This window comes from Pseudorca crassidens, chromosome 7 (assembly GCF_039906515.1).
Source record: "Pseudorca crassidens isolate mPseCra1 chromosome 7, mPseCra1.hap1, whole genome shotgun sequence".
Taxonomy (NCBI): domain Eukaryota; kingdom Metazoa; phylum Chordata; class Mammalia; order Artiodactyla; family Delphinidae; genus Pseudorca; species Pseudorca crassidens.
This window is the reverse complement of record NC_090302.1, coordinates 102,632,375-102,654,314: the sequence shown is the minus strand read 5'-3', so window position 1 is coordinate 102,654,314 and position 21,940 is coordinate 102,632,375. Positions and strand designations below refer to the sequence as shown.

The 21,940-nt window shown below is 37.6% G+C and overlaps 1 long non-coding RNA gene across 1 annotated transcript in view; it reads left to right on the top strand.

Annotated features, from left to right (window-relative positions):
- Positions 1-21,514, top strand: part of LOC137228140 (uncharacterized) — a 122,702-nt gene extending 101,188 nt beyond the window's left edge. The window contains exon 3 of the long non-coding RNA XR_010945157.1: positions 21,407-21,514. This is a non-coding gene — a long non-coding RNA (uncharacterized lncRNA). The remainder of the gene's footprint in view (positions 1-21,406) is intronic.
- The last annotated feature ends 426 nt before the right edge of the window (positions 21,515-21,940 follow it).

The window sequence follows — 21,940 nt, the reverse complement described above, 5'->3', positions numbered from 1 at the left end:
GCCCACCCCCTGTCCCTGCCAGTGAAGGGCCTCCACAGTGTGTGGAAACCTTTCCTCCTTCACGGCTCCCTCCCAGAGGTGCGGGTTCCTTTCCTATTCTTTTGTTGCTGTTTTTTCTTTTGTTCTACCCAGGTATGTTGGGATTTTCTTGCCTTTTGGGAAGTCTGAGGTCCTCTGCCAGCATTCAGTAGGTGTTCTGTAGGAGCTGTTCCACATGTAGATGTATCTTTGATGTATTTGTGGGGAGGAAGGTGATCTCTACGTCCTACTCCTCTGCCTTCTTGAAGGCCTCCCTCCAATTTCGTGTTTAAGAATTCTAAGATATGCATTTCTGAGGCATATTAACAATTGTACCTGAACATGAAGGATTTTCAGTGATTTAAACAATTTGACAAAATGCTTGCTTAAATAAGGCTTTTAACCAAGAGAATTTCTCAGAATTTTAATGTGCTAATGTATATCGTAAACTTCAAGAGAACACAAACAAATGCTCTTGTCTAAACTTATTTAACCATAGTTTTGTGGGGGGAATACTTCAAGGGATTAGACCTTCGCACAATATGGTTTGAGAAATATTGTCTCAATGACATTATTATGAAAGCCTATATAAAGCTGAGCTGTAAGGATGTTCATAATAACATTGCAGATAAAAGCAAAAGTAGTTATTACTCTTCAAGGGTTTGAGTAGGTACTCTATAAATAAAGCATCCTAGATCTAATTAGTTGCATACTGTAGTCATAAAATATGCTTTAGAAGAATAATTAATGCAGAAAGTGTTCTTGATATTTTATAATGTAAAAAAAATCAGGCTATAAAGCATTAAGTATCTAAGTATCTAAGATACTTCGGGGTACATGTATGCACAGAAATATATATGGAAGGAGAATTATCAAAATGTTAATAGGTGTAATTGCTATCTCTTGTGGTTATTTGTGACTCTAATTTCCTTCTTTTTCTCATTTGTTTTTCCTATAATGAACACAAGTTACCTCTATTGTAAGAAAAATATTTTTTATGTTATTGCAAAAGATGTGTCTTTTATATCTCCGTAAATTAATGTCAGATGTGCCTTCTGCCACCCCTCCATTCCTTTTTTGTTTTTTTTTTGTTTTTTGGTCTCTATTAACTTCTGTTCACAGTGCCAATTGCTTTTACTTGTGGCTTCATTAATAGTGTGTGCAGCTGTCCTCATACTTTCAAGGTGACATTTCATACATGAATTTTTAAGTCACACTTTATCTTTGGTGCAGGAAAAAATACCCTTTTAAAGCATCTGTTGCATTTTAAAATGTGTATTCAGATATCTTCCCCTTTAATTATTAACCTCATAACTGAATAGGTTACATGAAATTTAAACACTTCCTAGTTCTGAGCACATTATGTCATATGAAGAGCAGTCTGACAAGGGTTTTGACTCTTGGGAAAATACATGTTTTGTGGTATTTCTTTCTACTTTCCAACTCTGTTCACAAAAATGTGGACACTCTTTGAAGGAACCACTGTGCAACTGTGCAACCCTTTGAAGGAATCACCAATCTCCTCATTTTCTTTCTGAACTAGGCTCACACTTGTAAAAAGCCTGTCTTCACTGCTTTTGCACTTCTGATGTCAGCTTCCCTGGCCTCATTCTCATCCCAGTTCCTCATATGGTCCCCACCTCCTTATCAGTAGCAACTTGTGTTTCAGACCTTTCCCACCACAATTCTCTTCCCCACATGCAATTCCGTCCTTTCTTTCATTATTTTGAAGAATTTCCCTCAGCTCTTTGATCGTTTGGAAATCAATCTCATAAACTTCTCTGTGTTCTAGCCTTAACTCTCAGGGAAACCATGAGACTCATCTATTTTTAGTGTAAGGGCTAAAAGCTCCTTCCCAGGTACAGAAGAGAGAAGCAGCATGGCATCCAAAACTTTTGGGTATGGCTAAAGTACAATAATTGGTGGGTGGTGAGATATTACAATAAAGGGTCCCAATCAGGAAGGATCCAGTGGCCCAATATGGGGAAGTTTGGACTTAAACCAGAGGGATCCAGTGACATCTTAACTAAGCAAATAAGTTGACTGTATTTATATATCAGAAAGATCTGATGAGATACAATGAAATAAAGGGGACTGAGGTAGGGGGCTGAGTATTGGTGGTGTGAAATGTGAGGAAATTGATTAGAAGGATAATGAGACTTGATGTTTGGACAGAGGAGTGTTATTAGATAAAAATGTTGGTAGGAGCCTTGAGAAATGAGTAGGCAAGGGTCAAAAACCCAACTCAAAAATTTTTTTCCATACAAATATTAGGATTATTTGTTCTAGTTCTGTGAAAACTGCTCTTGGTATTTTGATAGGAATTGCATTGGATCTGCAGATTGCTTTGGGTAGCCTGCCAGTGCCTTTGTACCTGGAGCACGTTCCAACAGATCCCTGCCCTTTGGGTACCTCCCCCCAAATTTGTGTGAATCTCCTTCATGTATGACCCAGGTGCTTTTCAAACTGCTGCCTCTGCACCAGCACTGGGAGTGAAAGAGTCTTTGTGTTCCGTTTAAGGGTGAAGTCTGGGTTTCCTACAGACTTCTGGCTCTCCTGGACATAAGCCCTGCTGGTTTTCAAACCCAGACCATAGGGATCTCGTCTTCCCAGTGCAGGTCAAATGGACTGGGTAGGCCATGGTGGAGTGTGCACCTCTTGTTCCTCAGGAGGACGTCCACAACTGTGATAACACTCCTGCGTGGGTTGCCATGCCAGTACAATGAGCTGAGGCCAGAACTGCCTCTCTGCCGCTCTTATCCATCTCAACTGTACCCATCTCAGGCTATAAAGCATTAAGTATAGTATCTAAGATACCTTGGGGTACATGTATGCACAGAAATATGTATGGAAGGAAAATTATCAAAATTTCTTTTCTTTTTATGCTTAGCTGTAGAAGATCTTTTCTGCTAGGCTTCAGGTCATTCTCAGAGATAGTTGCTCTAATGTAGTTTTGGTAAGTCTGGAAGGTGGCGAACCCAGGATCTTCCCACTCCACCGTCTTGTCCATTTGATTTAAGGACAGATGGATATGTGTTAAAGACTCCAACCGCTCTGGTACTGATCTGTTTCACCTTGCTTTTACTTTACATATTTTGATATTGTTATTCAACGTGCAGTATTTCAGGAGTTTTAGCTTTTGTCAAGTAGAACCGAAAGACAAATAGAAAAAAAATAGTTTCTTCCTTTGTTGATCCTCATTACCAGTTCTGCATCCTAAAGATAATCCATGTTTAACTATTTCTTTTTTGTTAATTAATTTTTTTGTTGGAGTAGAGTTGATTTACAATGTTGTGTTAGTTTCTGTTGTATAGCAAAGTGAGTCAGTTATACATACGCATTTTTTTTTAGATTCTTTTCCCATATAGGTTATTATGGAGTATTGGATAGAGTTCCCTGTGCTATTCAGGAGGTTCTTATTAGTTACCTATTTTATATACAGTAGTGTGGATGTGTCAATCCCAATCCCCCCAGTTTATCCCTGTCCCCCTTCCCCCTCTGGTAACCACAAGTTTATTTTCTACATCTGTGACTCAGCTTCTGTTTTGTAAATATGTTCATTTGTACCATTTCTTTAGATTTCACATATAAGCTATATCATGTCATATCTGTCTCTTTATCTGTCTACTTACTTAACTGTTTCTTTTTGTTTTGGTTTGTCTTTTATTTCTTAAACCAGTCTTCTTTCTAATTTGCAAATGCCCTGAGCGCTCTCTTGCTTCAGATCTCTGGGTTTGTTGTCCCTCTGGCTGGAACCCTTTAACTCAGCTCTTCCCTTGACTGTTTCCTCATGATTTTAGTGTCAGGCCACTTCTTCAGAGACCACTTAATCTGAAACAAGCTCTGCCTTCCTACTTCCTCTTCTCATTTTACCTTGGTTTGTTTTCCTTACAGAACACACCATGATCTAAAGTCACCATGTTTATCTCCTTGTTTACTTGGCTAGTTGATATCTATCCCATTAACATGTAAGCTTCCAGAGAACTAGTACCTTGTCTCTTATAATATCCTGGACACTCAGACCTAGAAGAATAGGAAGCATGTCGTTGGTGATCCATAAATACCTGCTGGATGAATGCAGTGTTATCCAACACTTAACCTCTCTGATATGCTGAAGCCGAACGATCATTTTCAGGTTCCGTGTTCTATCTTCAGACATGTTCCTATGATTAGAATTTGCACTGGCTGCTTCTGTTCCTTGGAATAACTTTTGCACTAGATATTCACAAGGCTCACCCCTTCACCTTTTCCAAGTATTTGTTTAAATCAAATCTTCTCAGTGAGAAGTTACCTGAACACCTCTATTTAAAAGTGCAAGTCCCTTCCTACACCATCATTTCTGATTCATCCTACATTTGCCTTTCCCTCAGAGCATGCATAATCTTCAGACAACTTAGGACAGCATCCTTATTTATTATCAATATATTGTACTGTATGTCTTCTGTTTGTCCTTCCCAATCCACTCTTCACCCTAAACCTCTCTGCTCTATACCCTAAAGGCCAATTTGCATAGATCTGAGCTCTTGGCAAGATCATCATACATGGCCAAGTGCCTTGCCCCAGGTTCACTTATCCTGTATGGTGACCCTCTCCTGATTCCACATTTCTGTAATGGCTCCCTTCCTTAAGCATAGATCTATTGCTTATTATCTGTTTTTCTGCTCTATCATGGAAGCTCCATGAGGGCAAGCAGTCTGTTCATTGATGGGTCTCTTGCAACCAGAACAGTGCTTAATACATAATAAATGTTCAATATTTGCTGAATGTTTAATGAACACTGACCCTGGGCTCAGAAAAATATTTAGGCCACTTACATTATTCCTCATCTCCCCTTTTGCCTATCCCCCACGTTTTGACAATTATAGTGTTATTTTTATTACCCTCCTGATTGCCTTTGTAACTTTAAATAATATGCTTAAAGCTTTATTTCTTCTATAAAATTTAGAGTCATTTGATTTCCTACTGTCTAAAATGAGAGGATTAGAGCTACTGTCATACTCGCTACCTCTTCTCACATCTGTTTCACCTTTTTATTTTATAATATTAAGTTCAATATGTTTTGGTGGATTTTCTTTTCTTTTCTTTTTTTTTTTTTTGCGGTATGCGGGCCTCTCATTGCTGTGGCCTCTCCTGCTGCGGAGCACAGGCTCCGCACGCGCAGGCTCAGCGGCCATGGCCGACGGGCCTAGCCACTCCGCGGCATGTAGGATCTTCCCACACCGGGGCACGAACCTGTGTCCCCTGCGTCGGCAGGCGGACTCTCAACCACTGCGCCACCAGGGAAGCCCGGATTTTCTTTTTTTTAAAAAAATATTTATTTATTTATTTGGTTGCATCAGGTCTTAGTTGCAGGAGGTGGGCTCCTTCGTTGCATCTCGCCAGCTCCTTAGTTGTGGCATGCACGCTCTCAGTTGCAGCATGCATGTGGGATCTGGTTCCCAGACCAGGGATTGAACCCAAGCCCGCTGCATTGGGAGTGTGAAGTCTTATCCACTGCGCCACCAGGGAAGTCCCTTGGTGGATTTTCTTGACCCTATTTCCAATTTTTATATTGAATTTTGTATTTTAGGTGCAATATTTTAAATTTCAAAGAGCCTTTTCTTATATGTTTTCTTATATGTTTCATAGTTACCTTTTCTTAAAAAATTATTTAAAAACTATACTTCTCTAGCAATATCAATAATAAAACTCCCTCCAATTAGTAAACTTTACTACCTCCAATTTTATTTTCTTTTGTCAGAAAAATTTGTAAAGTTTTGTGAGTTTATTACTATTATTTAAAAAATACTTTAAAAAACTATTTAATCCAAGGTTAAGACTAAATATTTTCTTCAAATAGTATTTTTAATATGCACAGTAAAACATTTATATGAGATTTTTGGATTTAATTCTACATTTTACTATTTTGAATGCTAGTCCTTATAACAGTATATATTTTCTGGTTTTTAGTTATTTATGTTGACCTTTTCCTATTACTTTGAGACTAGTTCTTTTTTTCCCAGAAAAATAGTATATAGAGTTTCTTTTCTGCATACTTGCATATATGAGTGGCTTTCTGTTGCTTTCACATGTAAATGATAAGGTGGCTGGCTTTAGAATTCTTGGTCACGGTATTTTTCACTCAATTTTAAAGACCTTAGTACTTTGTTCTTTGGCAATTAGAGTTGCTATAGAGAATTGGGAGTCCAGCTCTCTATTTTTTACTTTGTGGCTGCCTAGATGCTGGCATCATTATTTCTTTAAGCTTGAAGTTAAAAAAAAAATCACTGGTATAAATCTAAACATCAGTTTCTTTCATGAACATTCTTTTTTAATGATCTGTCCTACGAATTTGCAGGTGTACATATAGATATAGGAAAATATTTCTTTTATGCAGTTGATTATTGCTTTTATAATATTGATCCTGACCCCATTGAAACACTATCCATATTTTAAATTATAAGCTATTCTTCATAATCTGATTTCTTCATTCTGATTGCTTTCATAACTTATATTTTTCTTTTCATTTTAGGAGAATTTCTCAAGTTTGTAAGTGTTTTAATCCATTTGGACTGCTATAAAAAACACCATAAACTGTGTGACTTACAAACAACAGAAATTTATTTCTTATAAGCGCACTAAACTCAGTCATGAGGGCACTGCTCTGCCCTCATAACCTAATCACCTCTCAAAGGCCCCATCTCCTCATACCATCATCTTAGGGGTTGGGATCTCAACACATGAATTTTGGGGGACACAAACATTCAGATCATAGCAGTAAGCTTGTAATCTACTACAGAACATAGATTCTGTCCTTTATTGCTACCAATGCCATCTTAAATCTTATCATAGTTTCCCTATGTTCTTTCCTTACAATGACTTCTCAATTTTCATTTGTCTCTTAGTTTTTCACATCATCTTTCACCTTTTGCTTTATGTTTGGTTATTCTTCACTTTCACTGAGATTATAAAACCAATGTTTACTAGAGTAAATAATTTTTAAAAATATGTCCTTTCTCTGCCTTGTATGCTGTGTGTATCTTTCTCTTTTATGCTGCCCCAGTTATTTTTCAGACTTCAGTGTTATTTCTTGTTTATTCAGCGTTCAACAAGAAAAAGTCTACTGTCTTGTGATATTTGTTCTAGCATAGTGACTTCTCTTTGGGTTCCAGAACTAATCTAATAGAAACTGTTACTATTCTCCTCTGGTATCCTATGCCAAAAAGCTGTGACTCATTTTCTGTAAAGTGTGGGTTTTGTGGAAGGACCTGGGCTCTGGGCAGTCCTAGCAGGAACCTCCATCTTTGCACATATTCTTCTCCTCCAGGGTGTTGAAAGTGCTCTACGAGTGTCTCCATTAATCTTGGACACAGTTGATTCTGCAGGTTTTTGGGAAAAATTATGAAGCCTCATCCCTATCTTCTTCAGTGCAGGAGCTGTAGAAGGGGGTCTTATTTTTTCCCACCTGACTGCCCTTTGGATACAGCAAATATTTCTCAGGAAGAGGAATTGGGACTTACTCTTGGCAACATCTGTAAGGTTTGTTTCAAGTAGATGAGAGCTCCCCCTATACTCTCCATCTCTTGTTTCTGAGACTGATGCCTATTTTCTTTACTGCCATGTTTCTTACATATATGACTATGGAGAAGTTTCCAAACTCCTAGGAGTCTCACTATAAGTCAATCAATAAAACATCACCCTCTTAAAAGTGTGACTGGTTTCAGAGATAGACTATAACCCAGGAGAAATGTACAATTGATTTATAAATTGGGAAAATATCAGTATGTGCCTCAAAGATTTTCGTGAGAATCAAATGAGATTAGTCCAGGGCTGCACTTAGTAAATTCCTAGGAAGGTCTAGCTCTTGTTATCCATATTGAGTATTGTTAATGTTTATGTGATTTTAGTCAGCTTTTGTTTGTTTCCATCACCAATGTGCCTGGAAAGCTGTATTTAGGATGTTTATTTGATACGCTGTGGTGTTGCCTGCATTGTTGATGGACCACCTTTAAATGTACATGTCCTGTAAATAAGGCTTCAAAAAGTTTGAGAGGTTATTTTAGACAGCACAGCCTCCATGAAGGAAACCAGTATATTCTTTTATCCGCAACTGCCCTGTCCTACCTATATCACATCAGTAGCAAATCATTTAAGATGGCTGATGACTACAGATTTATTAAATTATATGCAGTCACCCTCAAGGGCATCATAAGAGATTTGGAATCTAAAATAAGTCAGCTCTTATGCAAAATAGTGATGTTCTACTTCAATCTTTTTTTTTTTTTATTTATGAGCTTAAAATATTCTTATGAATAGATCTTTCTCTTATCTACTGTTTGGTTACGCAGTGTTCAGAAAAGACAGATTCAATGCTTGATATTTTCCCTCTATCAGTTTTTAAGTTGGTTCCCTGTCTTCCTCCAAGGTGACTAATTGATTATTTTTTTCCAGTTGTTTTTGTATATCATTATAAACTCCTAGTTTTAAATATAATTTTATGGGCTTCAATCTTTTGTATTTCTTATTCGTATTGATGCTCAAATGGAAAGAACACACTATGTACCTGAAAATATAAATCTAGAATGACCAACACCAAAACTTATTCTAGTAAAACTACTGGACTTTAAAGAGAAACAAAAAAATCCTTTGAACATCTAAATAGAAGAGATGTTTAAGGAGGAAGTTAGATTATAATCAGACTTTTCAACAGTGATCTTTTATGCCTAAAGAAAATGGAGTAATTAAGATACTCAAGGAAAGAAAATGTGAGCTAAGGATTTTAATGGAAACTGACTTTCATTTATAAAGGACACAAACTGTAATTAACATGCAAGAACTAAAGAAATATTGTTTCCATGAGCTTTTCTTGAGGAATCTACTAGAGATGTTCTAGATGAAAATGAGTAGAAAGATATCAATGATGAGCATAAAACATAAAGTTATCCATAGAAATAAGACTAAATGAGGATTAAAAGAGAGCACAGTATGTATCAGCTTATATGCTCTGATAATGTTAATACATTACTTCAAAAAAGGGGGGGGAGAATGGGGCAAGTATATGCAAAAAATTTTAATTGGTTTAAGTGATCAGAATTGTTATATTAGTATCACCTTTCGGAGATTGTTGTTTGTATAATGTGGGATAGAGCAAAGAGGAATTGTGGGATATTCTATTTCTGTTATATTCTGTGCCTTGAGGATTGAGATTCTCAGTGTGGGAAAATATACAGAAGTAATATAGGACAGGGTGAGGGAAATCCCTGTAGTATTAACTTGAAAAGGAAATATCAGTACGTACTCATGGGGCATCTTATTTTTAAAAGCATCTCTCTTGCTCTTTCCTCTTATCTCTATCCTAGCTCTTGTCACTGAACTCAGGTCCTGCTGCTCAGCCTCAAAAATTAATCCCCGAGGGCTTCCCTGGTGGCGCAGTGGTTGGGAGTCCGCCTGCCGATGCAGGGGACACGGGTTTGTGCCCCGGTACGGGAAGATCCCACATGCCGCGGAGCGGCTGGGCCCGTGAGCCACGGCCACTGAGCCTGCGCGTCCGGAGCCTGTGCTCCGCAATGGGAGAGGCCACAACAGTGAGAGGCCCGCGTACTGCAAAAAAAAAAAAAAAAAAAATTAATGCCCGAGAGGCAATTGTTGGTAGAACAACTTTTAATCAGAATGGCAGCAATCTGGGCAGATGGTGGACTCGGTGTCCCTCCAAAACCGTCTCCGAAGATTCTGCTCAGCTGTGAAAAATTTTAAAGGGAAAAAAGGAAGTAATCTCAGTTAATCTTTGAGATAGGGGGGTCAAAGTTGCCGCCATCCCCCATGGCGTGCAGGCCTGTTGACTTCTTGTGGTCTTTCCTTAGATGCTATCGTATTCACAGTTTGTTCAAGAGATTACTGAAGGGGAAGCTAGGGAAGAGATCTGGTCATCTGTTAACTACTTATTCATCATTTCTACTTATTTGATCCATGGAAAGAACCAACAGGTTAGGCAAGGTATTGTATGATCAAAAGATACAATAGTGTGCTAGGGCCAGAGATGAGTAGAGCAAGGGGGGTGCCCGGTTAAGGTTAGTGACAAGGCAAAAGGGGCCTTCTGCAGAGAGCTCTTTCCTGCCAAAGGCTGGTTACAAATCCCCACTTCGCAGAATATCATTCCATTTCTATGGGGATTATGGGCGAAGGTCCGTCTTCTGTACCTTCTTCATGATGACATAGGGTGCCTTATTCTTAGAGTGGAAGACTCGACATGGGTCTGTAGCATCTCTTTGCTGACAGTTATAGATGCCCTTTTACATATACAGGCAGAACAGCTACAATTATTTTGATGCCCGCAAAGATATAGATTATTGTGAGCAATAGTGTTAATCCCATTCTCTTAAGGCCAGTTCTTGGAATTGTGCTAGCTACAGATTCAGAACTGCTCAAGACGGAGCAGCTAATGTCATGGCTGCAGTCTGGTCATCAAGCTTTTTCCCTCCGGTGGCAGTTACAGTATCTGTAAAACAGCCCAAGAATGTGCATCAGACATGGAGTATGTGACTCTCTCGTCCTAATCATTAACTGCTTCAGCGCTTCAGTTTGCTCTTTTGTGACTCAGGGAGGCCTGGGAGACTTTAGCTTTTCTATAAACAAGAGGCAGGGGACATGGAGGGGGCTTTGTCCTCGGGGGGGAAGTGCCCCACAAGGAACATTTGCTCGGTTCCACTCTGTACTCTGAAAAGGCCCATAAAATAATGTCCAGCCCAGTCTCAATGAGTATCCCTAACACTAAGACTGTTGTCTTGAAACACTGTTTTCCACTGTCTGTTTCTAGGTGGGAACAGGAAATAAACAAGATGAGTCTGGAACATCTTGTCATAACAAATAGCAAACAAGCTATTGAAGACACTGGATTCATGTTAACAGGACTCAGGAGCAAAATTGTGGAGGCTCCTGCTGGCTGAATTTGGGCCATTATGCCCACAGTTTCTTCAGCATTTTATTAGGAAAGTTTTCATACATATAGCAAAGTATATACACCCTTCCTCCCGCTACTAGATTCTACTGTTAACATTTTACTGTACTGGCTTTATCACACCTCTATCCAGCTACCCAGCCCCCTTTCCACTTTCATCTATTTTATTATTTTTGTTTGTTTTGCGGTACGCAGGCCTCTCACTGCTATGGCCCCTCCCGCTGCGGAGCACAGGCTCTGGACGCGCAGGCTCTGGACGCGGAGGCTCAGCGGCCATGGCTCACGGGCCCAGCTGCTCTGCGGCATGTGGGATCCTCCCGGACCGGGGCACGAACCCGTGTCCCCTGCATCGGCAGGCGGACTCTCAACCACTGCACCACCAGGGAAGCCCCTTTAGGTGCCCTTTTAAAGTAAAGTGCAGCTATTAGTACCCCTCCTACTAAATACGTCAGCGTGAAAATATTCACTTTTAAAATGTAAAACTGGAAATGAAACATGAAGATGATCCTGGTGACCGTCTGTGAGCACTGAGATAAAGCTAGAAAGCAAAGAGAAAGGAAATCTAACAAAGACAGAGCTTAAGGGCAGCTGGAAAGAAGTTCTGTACTTTGACGGTTTTGCCTGGGGCCATTCATGGGTGGATGGGTTTTTTCCTCCTCCAATCTAAGCCATTCATCTTCATATATACATGTTTTTCCTTGTTATCTGTGACTTTATTGCTATTGGATCCTTTGCATAATCGAGTAGGAAATTCTCCATATTGCATTTTTACCTAGGATAAAGTAACTGCTTTTAGGTGAGGTTTTGAGCTTATAACAATGGAAGGAAAAATAATTAGCAAGTTGTTCATTGAGACCTATTATGTTCACTTAGGGATGTACAAGTCACCAGCTTTGTCTTCCACAGTCCAGACACTCACACCACTTGGAGCTTCCTCCACTGATTACGTTTATTGCCTTTTCAACTAAGAAATTTGGAACATGCTGCTACCCCTGCCTGGTATTGAGGAAAAAATTAGTCGATCTAAGAAAGAAATAGAAAATTTTTTTCAAGCCAAATTGAGGATTATAACCCGGGAACAGCCTCTCAGAAAGCTCCGAGAAATGTTCTCCCTGTTAAAGGTCAAAGCAGCGTTATGTAGATTTTTAGACAGAGGGCTGTACCTTAAATGACATAGATAGTTTGCACAATCCAGATCTGTAGGCACAGACTGGTGGCTTCTCATGACCCCCTCGAGAAGGAATATCTTTTAAGGAGTTGTCTTGTTGGTGCTGGGAGAATGTTACTCTTTATGGTTGAGCAGGTATTTCTCTGATGGGGGAGGTTGGTTGGTGCATAATACAGATATACAATGCACAGGAGAGGGGAGAGAGGAGGCTGAAGGGCAGAGACAAGTTTTTATGTTTAAATTTTTTCTTGTCTTGCCATAAAATATGAATTTTATTCACAGTGGAAAGCCCCCTCTCCCACTGCAAAGTGTGTTCATTGATACAGAGCCATGTGTATCTCAGTTATATATTCACTACACTATGCACTGTATACATATATAAAAAATATTCTCTCTATGTGTTCTTCTATATTTAAATATTATATGCATACACATACATATATTTACACACATGCACACACTCACCATATGAATCAAATGTCAGTCTACTTAAACCATTTTCCACAACAACTACAGCTCAGGAGAGATAGCAGTCAATTCATCCCTGTATATCTCCATTATAGATGTAGGTTCTTCCATTTTTGTTATTGCTTTGATCAAGGATTTGGGAAAGTGACTTCTTAATAACTCAGTGAAAAACCAAAGAGAATGCTGAGACACTAGCCTACTTACTTTACAAATTAACCACGATATAGGGGAATAATTGTAAGTTTCAATTTATAAGGGACATACAAGATTCATAGGGCTAAATTATGTACTACAATCTATGGACCTGCCTGTATGTATCAACCATGATTGAAATCTTTCATTCAGAGCTGGGCACCAGCTTCTGGAGAACTGCATGCTTCTGGCACTTGAAAAAGTTTGAATATCCTTATTATTGAAGATAATGATATTATCTACCCTGTAATGGAAGCTGTGGAGTTACTCTTAGACAAGTCTTAAACTTTTTATCATTGCTGACAATAGCTCATAGGGTACACAATATTTTGACTTAGCCATTTTAATGCAAACATTTTAGTCATATTTTGCCACAGATAAATTTTTAAGACAGTGGTAAATTGTATTAAATCAATTTAATTTTGTGGCTGCTTTTTTTAAAAAAAAAAAGAACCACTAAGCCATTTCTAATTTCCCATTTTCATTTTTATTTCATAAAATTAATATTATCAAAATTAATTCTATTCAATTTAAATTTAAGACTAATATTTAGTTCATCAGTCACATATTAATTATCCTGGCTTTTTGTCACCGGGGGATTTCTTTGGTGGCAATAATTTCCTCTAAGTCCAGTACTCTTTGGTGAATTTTTGTGGCTATAAATGCATCAAAAATATATGATTCTTTGATCAATTTTACTCAGTTTTCATAATTTTAGTTTTAACAGCGAATACATTTATTTTGTGCTTATTTCTCGTGTAATGCTCACCATGAATTAGTTATGAGATTGACTTACAGGTAGGTTATATTAGCCATCTAAGACAAATTTGGAGCAATTTTGTGATGGAGAGGGAGAGAATCACACAAAGAGATATGGGGGAGACTAGGAAAGGGAGTGGTGTGAGGAGAAGAGAAGGTGGCAGTAGGAGCAGAGGAGGAGAAAAAGAGAGGTATGAGAGAAATTATTTTGGTGTATTGAGTGTTACGCAATGGATATCAATGTGGTACATATGCAAAGTAAGCTATTCAAAATATCCTTGGTGTATTTTACACGTTTTACCTGTCAATGCAAACCATTTTTGTAAAGATCACCTTTGGACAAAACTCCTTTATTCACAGAAGCTTGGAATCAGGTGGGTACTGGGCTTGCCCTTCTTGGTTTAGAAGCAAATGTATTTCCCTAGTGTGGAATCCTTTTCTGTTCTTGAGAGACATGGGAAAAAACAACACTGCACAATTCATTATAAGTAATTCAGGAGAAAAAGTAAACATATTAATCACTTGAAAACCACTGCAATTAAAACTTAATTTGAAGTTGCTTATAATTCTCCTTGCTTTTGTGGGGGAAGGATAGAGGAAACATGTCTTTAAGCTCCGTAGCATATTTTATAGGTGGGGCATTTTCAAATGACGCCCCATACTGGGTCCACATGCATTTTTGCTAGAAAGTCATCTGAAATGGCATGATGTGTTGAAAGAGTCATGCCACAGTCAGGACCTAAGGTAAATGGTTTCTCCCTTTCAGGCTCTAACTTCCTCCTGTGTGCAAAAGAGAGCTGAACTGTGAGGTTTTCTAGCATTGGTATCACAATTTGCTGTCTTTGAGATGCTTATATACGTCCCTTTGGACAAATGATGAGAGAGCAGTGCCAACACAGCTTTGTCTTCCCACGTACAATCTGATGACTGGGATGCTTTCCTTATTGAGCAGATGCCATCCCTTTTTCCATTATCGACCTCAGCTTGTGTTAGGTCAGGGGCACGGGCTTGGCTCAGGTTGACCCCTGGTTAATTGGAACTGAGTGTAATCACATTAGCTCAGTTGGGAGTTTTGAAAATCACATTAGCTCATCCAACAAAAGTGAATCTGCCAATAATTTATGTCATGGATTTGCAATTAGAATATAGAGGTCTTTCTTATTCTTCTTCTTTGTGTCTTTTTGATAAACGAAAAGAAAAACCACCCCAAAGAAATTAAAATTTCAAACATCTTACAGGTTATGTTTTAATAAAGTTTCATTCTTTAGCTATAAGTTTGGGCCCCTAAGTGAAGGATGTTTTAGGGAATGATTTTTTTTTAAAGTGTACTTTTTTTAAAATATTTTTTTTGATGTGGACCATTTTTAAAGTCTTTATTGGATTTGTTAAAATATTGCTTCTGTTTTATGTTTTGGTTTCTTGGCCACGAGGCATGTGGGATCTTGGCTCCCCAACCAGGGATCAAACCCACACCCCCTGCATTGGAAGGTGTAGTCTTAACCACTGGACCCCCAGGGAAGTCCCAGGGAATGATTTTTTATTGGTCGTTTTATATAATCTACTAAGGGTTCTTGGTAAAGATCATAGATAAATAAGTTTGAATAGTTATCTTTGTCAGAGCTAAAGATTTCAGGAATATTGGTTTGACAATATTCTCAGAGGAATATTTCATTGCTAGGTCTTTATAATCCAGTTATATGAAAAGTACAATAACTGATATTGTATGAGATACTATTAGTACCCAGATTTGGGAGACTAACTCTGTCTTTGGTGGAGGAAGTGGTTAAGGTAGACCAAAAATGGTGAGAAGGCATTTACTTGCATAGTAGGATTTGCTGAGAGGTAGCTACCATGAATTAAATATAAATTTTATGTCAAATATGGTGCTAAATGTTTTTGAAACACTATATTAAGAACTATATAATAGGCCTAATTTATACTTCATTTCATAGGTGAGAAACTGAAGCTCACATTCCTTAAGCAACTTGCCCGTATCTCATAACTAGTAGATGAGTGAGCAAAACTTCAGAGTCTTTGGTCTCAATAGAAGCTTTAGATAAAAAATCACCCGTGAACTCAAAAATAACATCTACATCAACAACAGCAGTAACAATAAAAACGTATTGAATCAGAATCCTTGGGAGAGGGGCAATTTTTTAAAAGAAATTTAAGAAATTCTGCAGGTAGTTCTTTTGTACAACCAGGACTGACAGGTGTGGATGAGGGTCAGTATGGGGGCACAGCAGGGCAGGCTCTAGTTTTGAAAAAACCCTAGTGCGTTGCTAGTAACCATAAAAGAATGGAGCTTTCAGTGGCCCTTAGGAGATATGACATACTGGTCTGTGGTAGACAATTATCTGCTGTATATGTGTAAACTGAAAGTTAGTCACTGTACTCAGAAGGCTTGGGAAATACATCTCAACTTAGGTTTCCTGGAAGAATTGGAATTACCTTCTTCCTTCCACCAAGAAGAAAGATAAGGAACAGAAACTAGAACACTGGCGTTCCATGAAAGGAAAGGGAAGCTCTTCCCAAGTAGGGTGAGTTGCAACCACCTAGGGAAGAGAAAGCATCACAGGCTCTGGAAAAGGACGAAGATGTAAATGGAGCAAGATGCTGGAGGCAGTGGGATGCAGATGGAGAATGGAGAAATGGGACTGAGATGCTGTATCTGAATCATAGGGAATCTTACTCCTGTTCCTCTCAGGAGGGGTAGACAATACCTGGGGTGGGAGTTGTATCTGGCTCTGCACATCACACTTAAAGAGGAGCATGAAAGAACTGGATGATGTTTTGAAAGAGTGACAGGGACATTAAGGAATTAAAAAAACTCATTTGATAAATTTCTGAAGGAATTTGGATTGCTCCTTATCTCAGAATGGGGAATAGCAGATTTGGAGGGGGACTTCTAAAATCTTTAAAAATACGTGAAGGTGTCATGTGGAAGACGGAGCAGGTAAATTCTGTTTTACTCCAAGACCTACAACTGAAACCAGTGAGGTAGAATTCAGAAGGAGACATAGTTTGTCTAAATATAAGAAAACATTCTCTAACAGCCAGAAATAGCCAGTTTAGTTATGAGATGCAAGTGGGCAGACAGAAGCTATTGAGTACATTTGAACATTGGTTGTATTGTTAAATCAGGTGGCCTTTAATGTCTCCTTTAACATGTTCAGCAACCTCTGACAAGCCCTGGAGGAGGGATGATCAGTCCCAGGTAGTCCAAGCATGTATTCCTCTTATCCGTGTAGCTCATAGATATATAGAGCAAATAACAAAATTATTATGGGGGACGTGGGTGGGTAGGAAATGCTATGCTGCAGGGAAAGCCAATGTTTGGTTGCTAATCACAGAGGCTAGATAAGCAGTCCATAGAGCCAAAATGGGGAGAGGATTGATTAATCAGGAAAGCCAGGATCAAGAAGCAATAAGAGTCAGAGATAACTGGAAAGTGGTCAGATGAATTCCTGAAATAGAGTACTTATAACTATGACAGGCTTTCCTCTGGTCCCAATATACTTTCATGGATGAGCTGGGCTCTTTGAAATTCAGTGGAGTTTTATTTTTGTTAATTTTAAGTGTCATTCAGCATTTTCAAGTTACGTGTTTTATGTTGCCAAATAACCATGCAGTGCTTAACTCTCAAAACCGTTGTAATTATTGTGTCTGGATAAATAAAAATTACATCAGTGTGGCAAAGTAGAGGAGCCTCTGAATTGGAAGTCTGGAAACATAGCTCTGATAGAAGTAACTCTTTGACCTGAAACAAATAATGAAAATTTGTTTGTGCCTCAGTTTTACCACTGGCAAAACGTCCAGCCTAAATATGACTGCCACAGCCAGTTCAAGTTTAAAATTATATAGTTATATTATATATTATCCTTTAAATTTTATTACTGTGGTCACTACTCTTGTTATTGTTCTTGGGGTTATCTCTCAAATAGCCCAGTCTTTGTTCATGAAACTGCCTTGGACCAGGATTATAAATACTGGGTAGAGACAAATTGTCTGAACCCATTATGTTACTAACAGTCTGAAAAACAGAGCTATGTAACCCAAATGACCCCAGAATTTCTTTGAAGTCCTTCCTGCCTTAAGATACTTTGCCATTATGTTTTAAGAACATGGTGTCTAACAGAATTTATCATCCATTTCTACAAGCTGCATGTATTATCATCACCCTACTCTGTATCTTTCTTTCTAATCAATTTTATTATTATGGTAAAATATACCTAATGTAATATGTAACATTTCAATCATTCACAGATGTACAATTCAATACATTCACAACGTCATGTAGCTCTCAACACTATCTATACCTATACTTGTTTTTTTTTTTTTTTTTTTTTTTTGTGGTACGTGGGCCTCTCACTGTTGTGGCCTCTCCCGTTGCGGAGCACAGGCTCCGGACGCGCAGGCTCAGCGGCCATGGCTCACGGGCCCAGCCACTCCGCGGTATGTGGGATCTTCCCGGACCGGGGCACGAACCCGTGTCCGCTGCATCGGCAGGCGGACTCTCAACAACTGCGCCACCAGGGAAGCCCTATACTTGTTATTAATATTAATACTTTTGATTATAGACATCCTAATGGCTGTGAAGTGGTATATCATTGTAGTTTTGATTTCGATTTCCCTAATAACTAATGATGTGGAACATCTTTTCATGTGCTTATTGACCTTTTGTGTATCTTCTTTGAAAAAATGTCTTTTTTGCCTAGTTTTGAATTTAGTGTTTATTTTGTTTGTTTTATTGAGTTTTAGGAGTTTTTTATTCTGGATACTAATCCCTTATGAGACATATAATGTACAATTATTTTCACCCTTTGAGTAGGTTGTCTTTTCGCTTTCTTACTAGTGTCTTTTGATGAACAAAAGTTCTTAATTTTGATAAAGTGAATTTATTTTTGTTTCTTGTTGCCTGTGCTTTTGGTGTCATGTCTATGAAACTATTGCCAAGTCCAAAGTCATGAAGATTTTCCTCAATGTTTTCTTCTAAGTGTTCTGTAGATTTTGCCCTTACATTTAGGTTTTTGATCCATTTTGAGTAAATTTTTGTGTATGGTGTAAGGTAAGAGTCCAGCTTCATTTTTTTGCATATGGATAACCAGTTGTTCCAGAACTATTTGTTGAAAAGACTGTTCTTTCTCCGCCGAATGGCATTGGCATACTTGTTGAAAGTCAATTGATCATGTATGTGTGGGTGTATTTCTGGATTCTCTATTCTATTCCTTTGATCTATATGTCTGCCCTTATGCCTGTACCATACTGTCTTAATTACTGTATCTTTGTAGATAGTTTTAAACTCAGGAGGTGAGTCTACCAACCTTATTCTTCTTTTTAAAGATTGTTTTGGTGATTCATGATCCCTGCAATTCCATATGGTTTTGAGGATTGACTACAAAGGCTGTTAAAATTTTCATAAGAACTGCATTGAATCTGTAGATCACTTTGGTTAACACTGGTATCTTAACAATATTGTCTTCTTATCCAGGAGCACAGAATATCTTTTCATTTGCTTAATTTGGTCTTTAATTTCTTTCAGCAATGCTTTCCAGTTTTCAGTGTACAAGTCTTTTACCTCCTTTGTTAGATTTATTCCTATTTATTTATTTATTTTTAACATCTTTATTGGAGTATAATTGCTTTACAATGGTGTGTTAGTTTCTGCTTTATAACAAAGTGAATCATCTATACATATACATATATCCCTATATCTCCCTCTTGTGTCCCCCTCCCGTCCTCCCTATCCCACCCCTCTAGTGGTCACAAAGCACCGAGCTCATTTCCCTGTGCTATGCAGCTGCTTCCCACTAGCTATCTATTTTACATTTGTAGTGTATATATGTCCGTGCCACTCTCTCACTTCGTCCCAGCTTACCCTTCCCCCTCCTCGTGTCTTCAAGTCCATTCTCTACGTCTGCGTCTTTATTCCTGTCTTGCCCCTAGGTTCTTCAGAACCATTTTTTATTTTTAGATTCCATATATATGTTTTAGCATACGGTATTTGTTTTTCTATGTCTGACTTACTTCACTCTTTATGACAGACTCTAGGTCCATCCACCTCACTAAAAATAACTCAATTTTGTGTCTTTTTATGGCTGAGTAATATTCCATTGTATATATGTGCCACATCTTCTTTATCCATTCATCTGTCAATGGACACTTAGGTTGCTTCCATGTCCTGGCTATTGTAAATAGAGCTGCAATGAACATTGTGGTCCATGACTCTTTTTGAATTATGGTTTTCTCAGGGTGTATGCCCAGTAGTGGGATTGCTGGGTCGTATGGTAGTTCTATTTTTAGTTCTTTTAAGAACCTCCATACCGTTCTCCATAGTGGCTGTATCCATTTCCATTCCCACCAGCAAGTGCAGGAGGGTTCCCTTTGCTCCACACCCTCTCCAGCATTTATTGTTTGTAGATTATTCCTATTTCTTTTTGATGTTATTTTAAATGGGACTGCTTTCTTAATTTCCTTTTCAGGTTGTTCATCACTGGTAAATAGAAACAAAACTAACTTATCAGTGAAATGGTATGAAATATTATGCCATATTTACAGCATGTTTCCTCTATTTGGTATGTTTTCTTTGCTTTTTTTGTATTTCTTTCTGAATGTTTGAAAGCTTTGTTTTTGTTCTAGTCATTACTTTTCCTTATGATAAGATCAATCACTTTTTCCTCATTTAGGCTTCTATTATTCGGCTTTCAGTTTTAAATAATATATGCTAATTCTCACCGATGTCTAGGGTTAATAAGTGAGATGACGGTACTCTTCACTTTCTTCTCCTATTATTTTAGTGCATTATTTATACTGTTTTATAATGTACAAGAGTTAAATGCTATTCTTTCACTTGTCCTTACCTTTGTTTTAATCTTAGATCTCCAGTTAAACACATTAAAACTTTGTTACTAGTCTTTCTGCTAAATACATTAAAACTTTGTTACTAGTCTTTCTGCTAAATATCCTCAAACTTTTAGTTTAATAAAATTTGTCATCTGGAAAATTCCCTGGGAAAGTTTTTTAAACAAAATCTCTGAGTTTTTAAACCTGTCAACTGTAGGGTTTTTTCTTTTAACTTTGATATTTAAAGGAATATTTAACTATATCTAAAACTGTCTCACATTTTTCTCCTTGACATTTAAAAATACTTTTTTACTTTAGTCTTGATTTGTATGGGGTTATCAAGTTGTGTGATAACAAGCTAATTTGATTTCTTTTGTAAGTAACTGGGTCTTTTACCTGAAGGCTCAGACTATATTTTAATTTAAAGTCTAATAGTTTCTAGTACATACTTTGCTGTCAAGCATATCAGATCCATTTTTCCAGTTACAACCTTCAGTACCTTGTACTTTCATTTTATCTTCCATGATGATTTTCTTCACTTCATTGTTTGCATGATCACTTCTGTTATTCATTTCAATTCTGATATTTTGAATATTTGACTCAGGAATTTTTTTTTGAAAATGTTTCTTAAAAGGCATATAGTTTATGTTGGAGAGTTTTTAAAAATAGTTTTCCTCTGCTTTATGTTTGAATGGTTGATTTTTAAGGGGAGACTTTACATTAACTGCAATATTTTTATTCTCATTTAAAGTTTTCTTCATAAAGTGGCTTTGTAAGTATGTAATTTTACATCATTTTCCTCTTCATCTTTAAGTGTTGTATTTTTTTCTGAATCAGCATTAATAGGTGTATGTAAGCAGGAGTTAGGGGCTTCATTGTGTTCTTGGTTTCTTATATCAAAGGTACCTGTACCTTGTTCTGTTAGTAAAGTGCAGTTTCTTATGAATTGGTATGTTTTCTCGTTTTGTGATTTGATAATTGTCAATAATTTAAACTATTATTCTCCTTCTTTTCTTCCCTTTAAGCTTCCAAGGGATGCTTCTCCAGCCCACGTCAAAATTCCCTTCCACAGAAATAATTTCTTCCCAAGCCTGTCACTATTCCAATGCACTTCAAGCCCCTTCCTTCCAAAGGTAATTAAAGAGACATGGCAGTTAAATGCAATATGTAACCTTAAAACAGCTAGACATTGTCATTGGGCAATTGGCAATACTTGATGATGGACTGTGTACTATAGAACAGTATTGTATAGTGTATCAATGTTAAACCTCCTGAGTTTGAAAACTGTAATGTGGTCATGTAGGAAACTTTTTTCCTTAAGAGATACACACTGAACTATCAGGTAAAGGGGCAAAATGTCTCCAACTTCCTCTCAAATAATTCATAAAAATGATATTCATATATATTATGTTCATATACATATTATATTCATATATAACAATATTCATATATGAATTGAATCAACCTAAAGGTAAACAATTGATTAATTTGGAAAAGTGTACATGAGCACTTCTTATACTCTTTCTGCAATATTTTTTTAAAAAAAATCACCGATAACT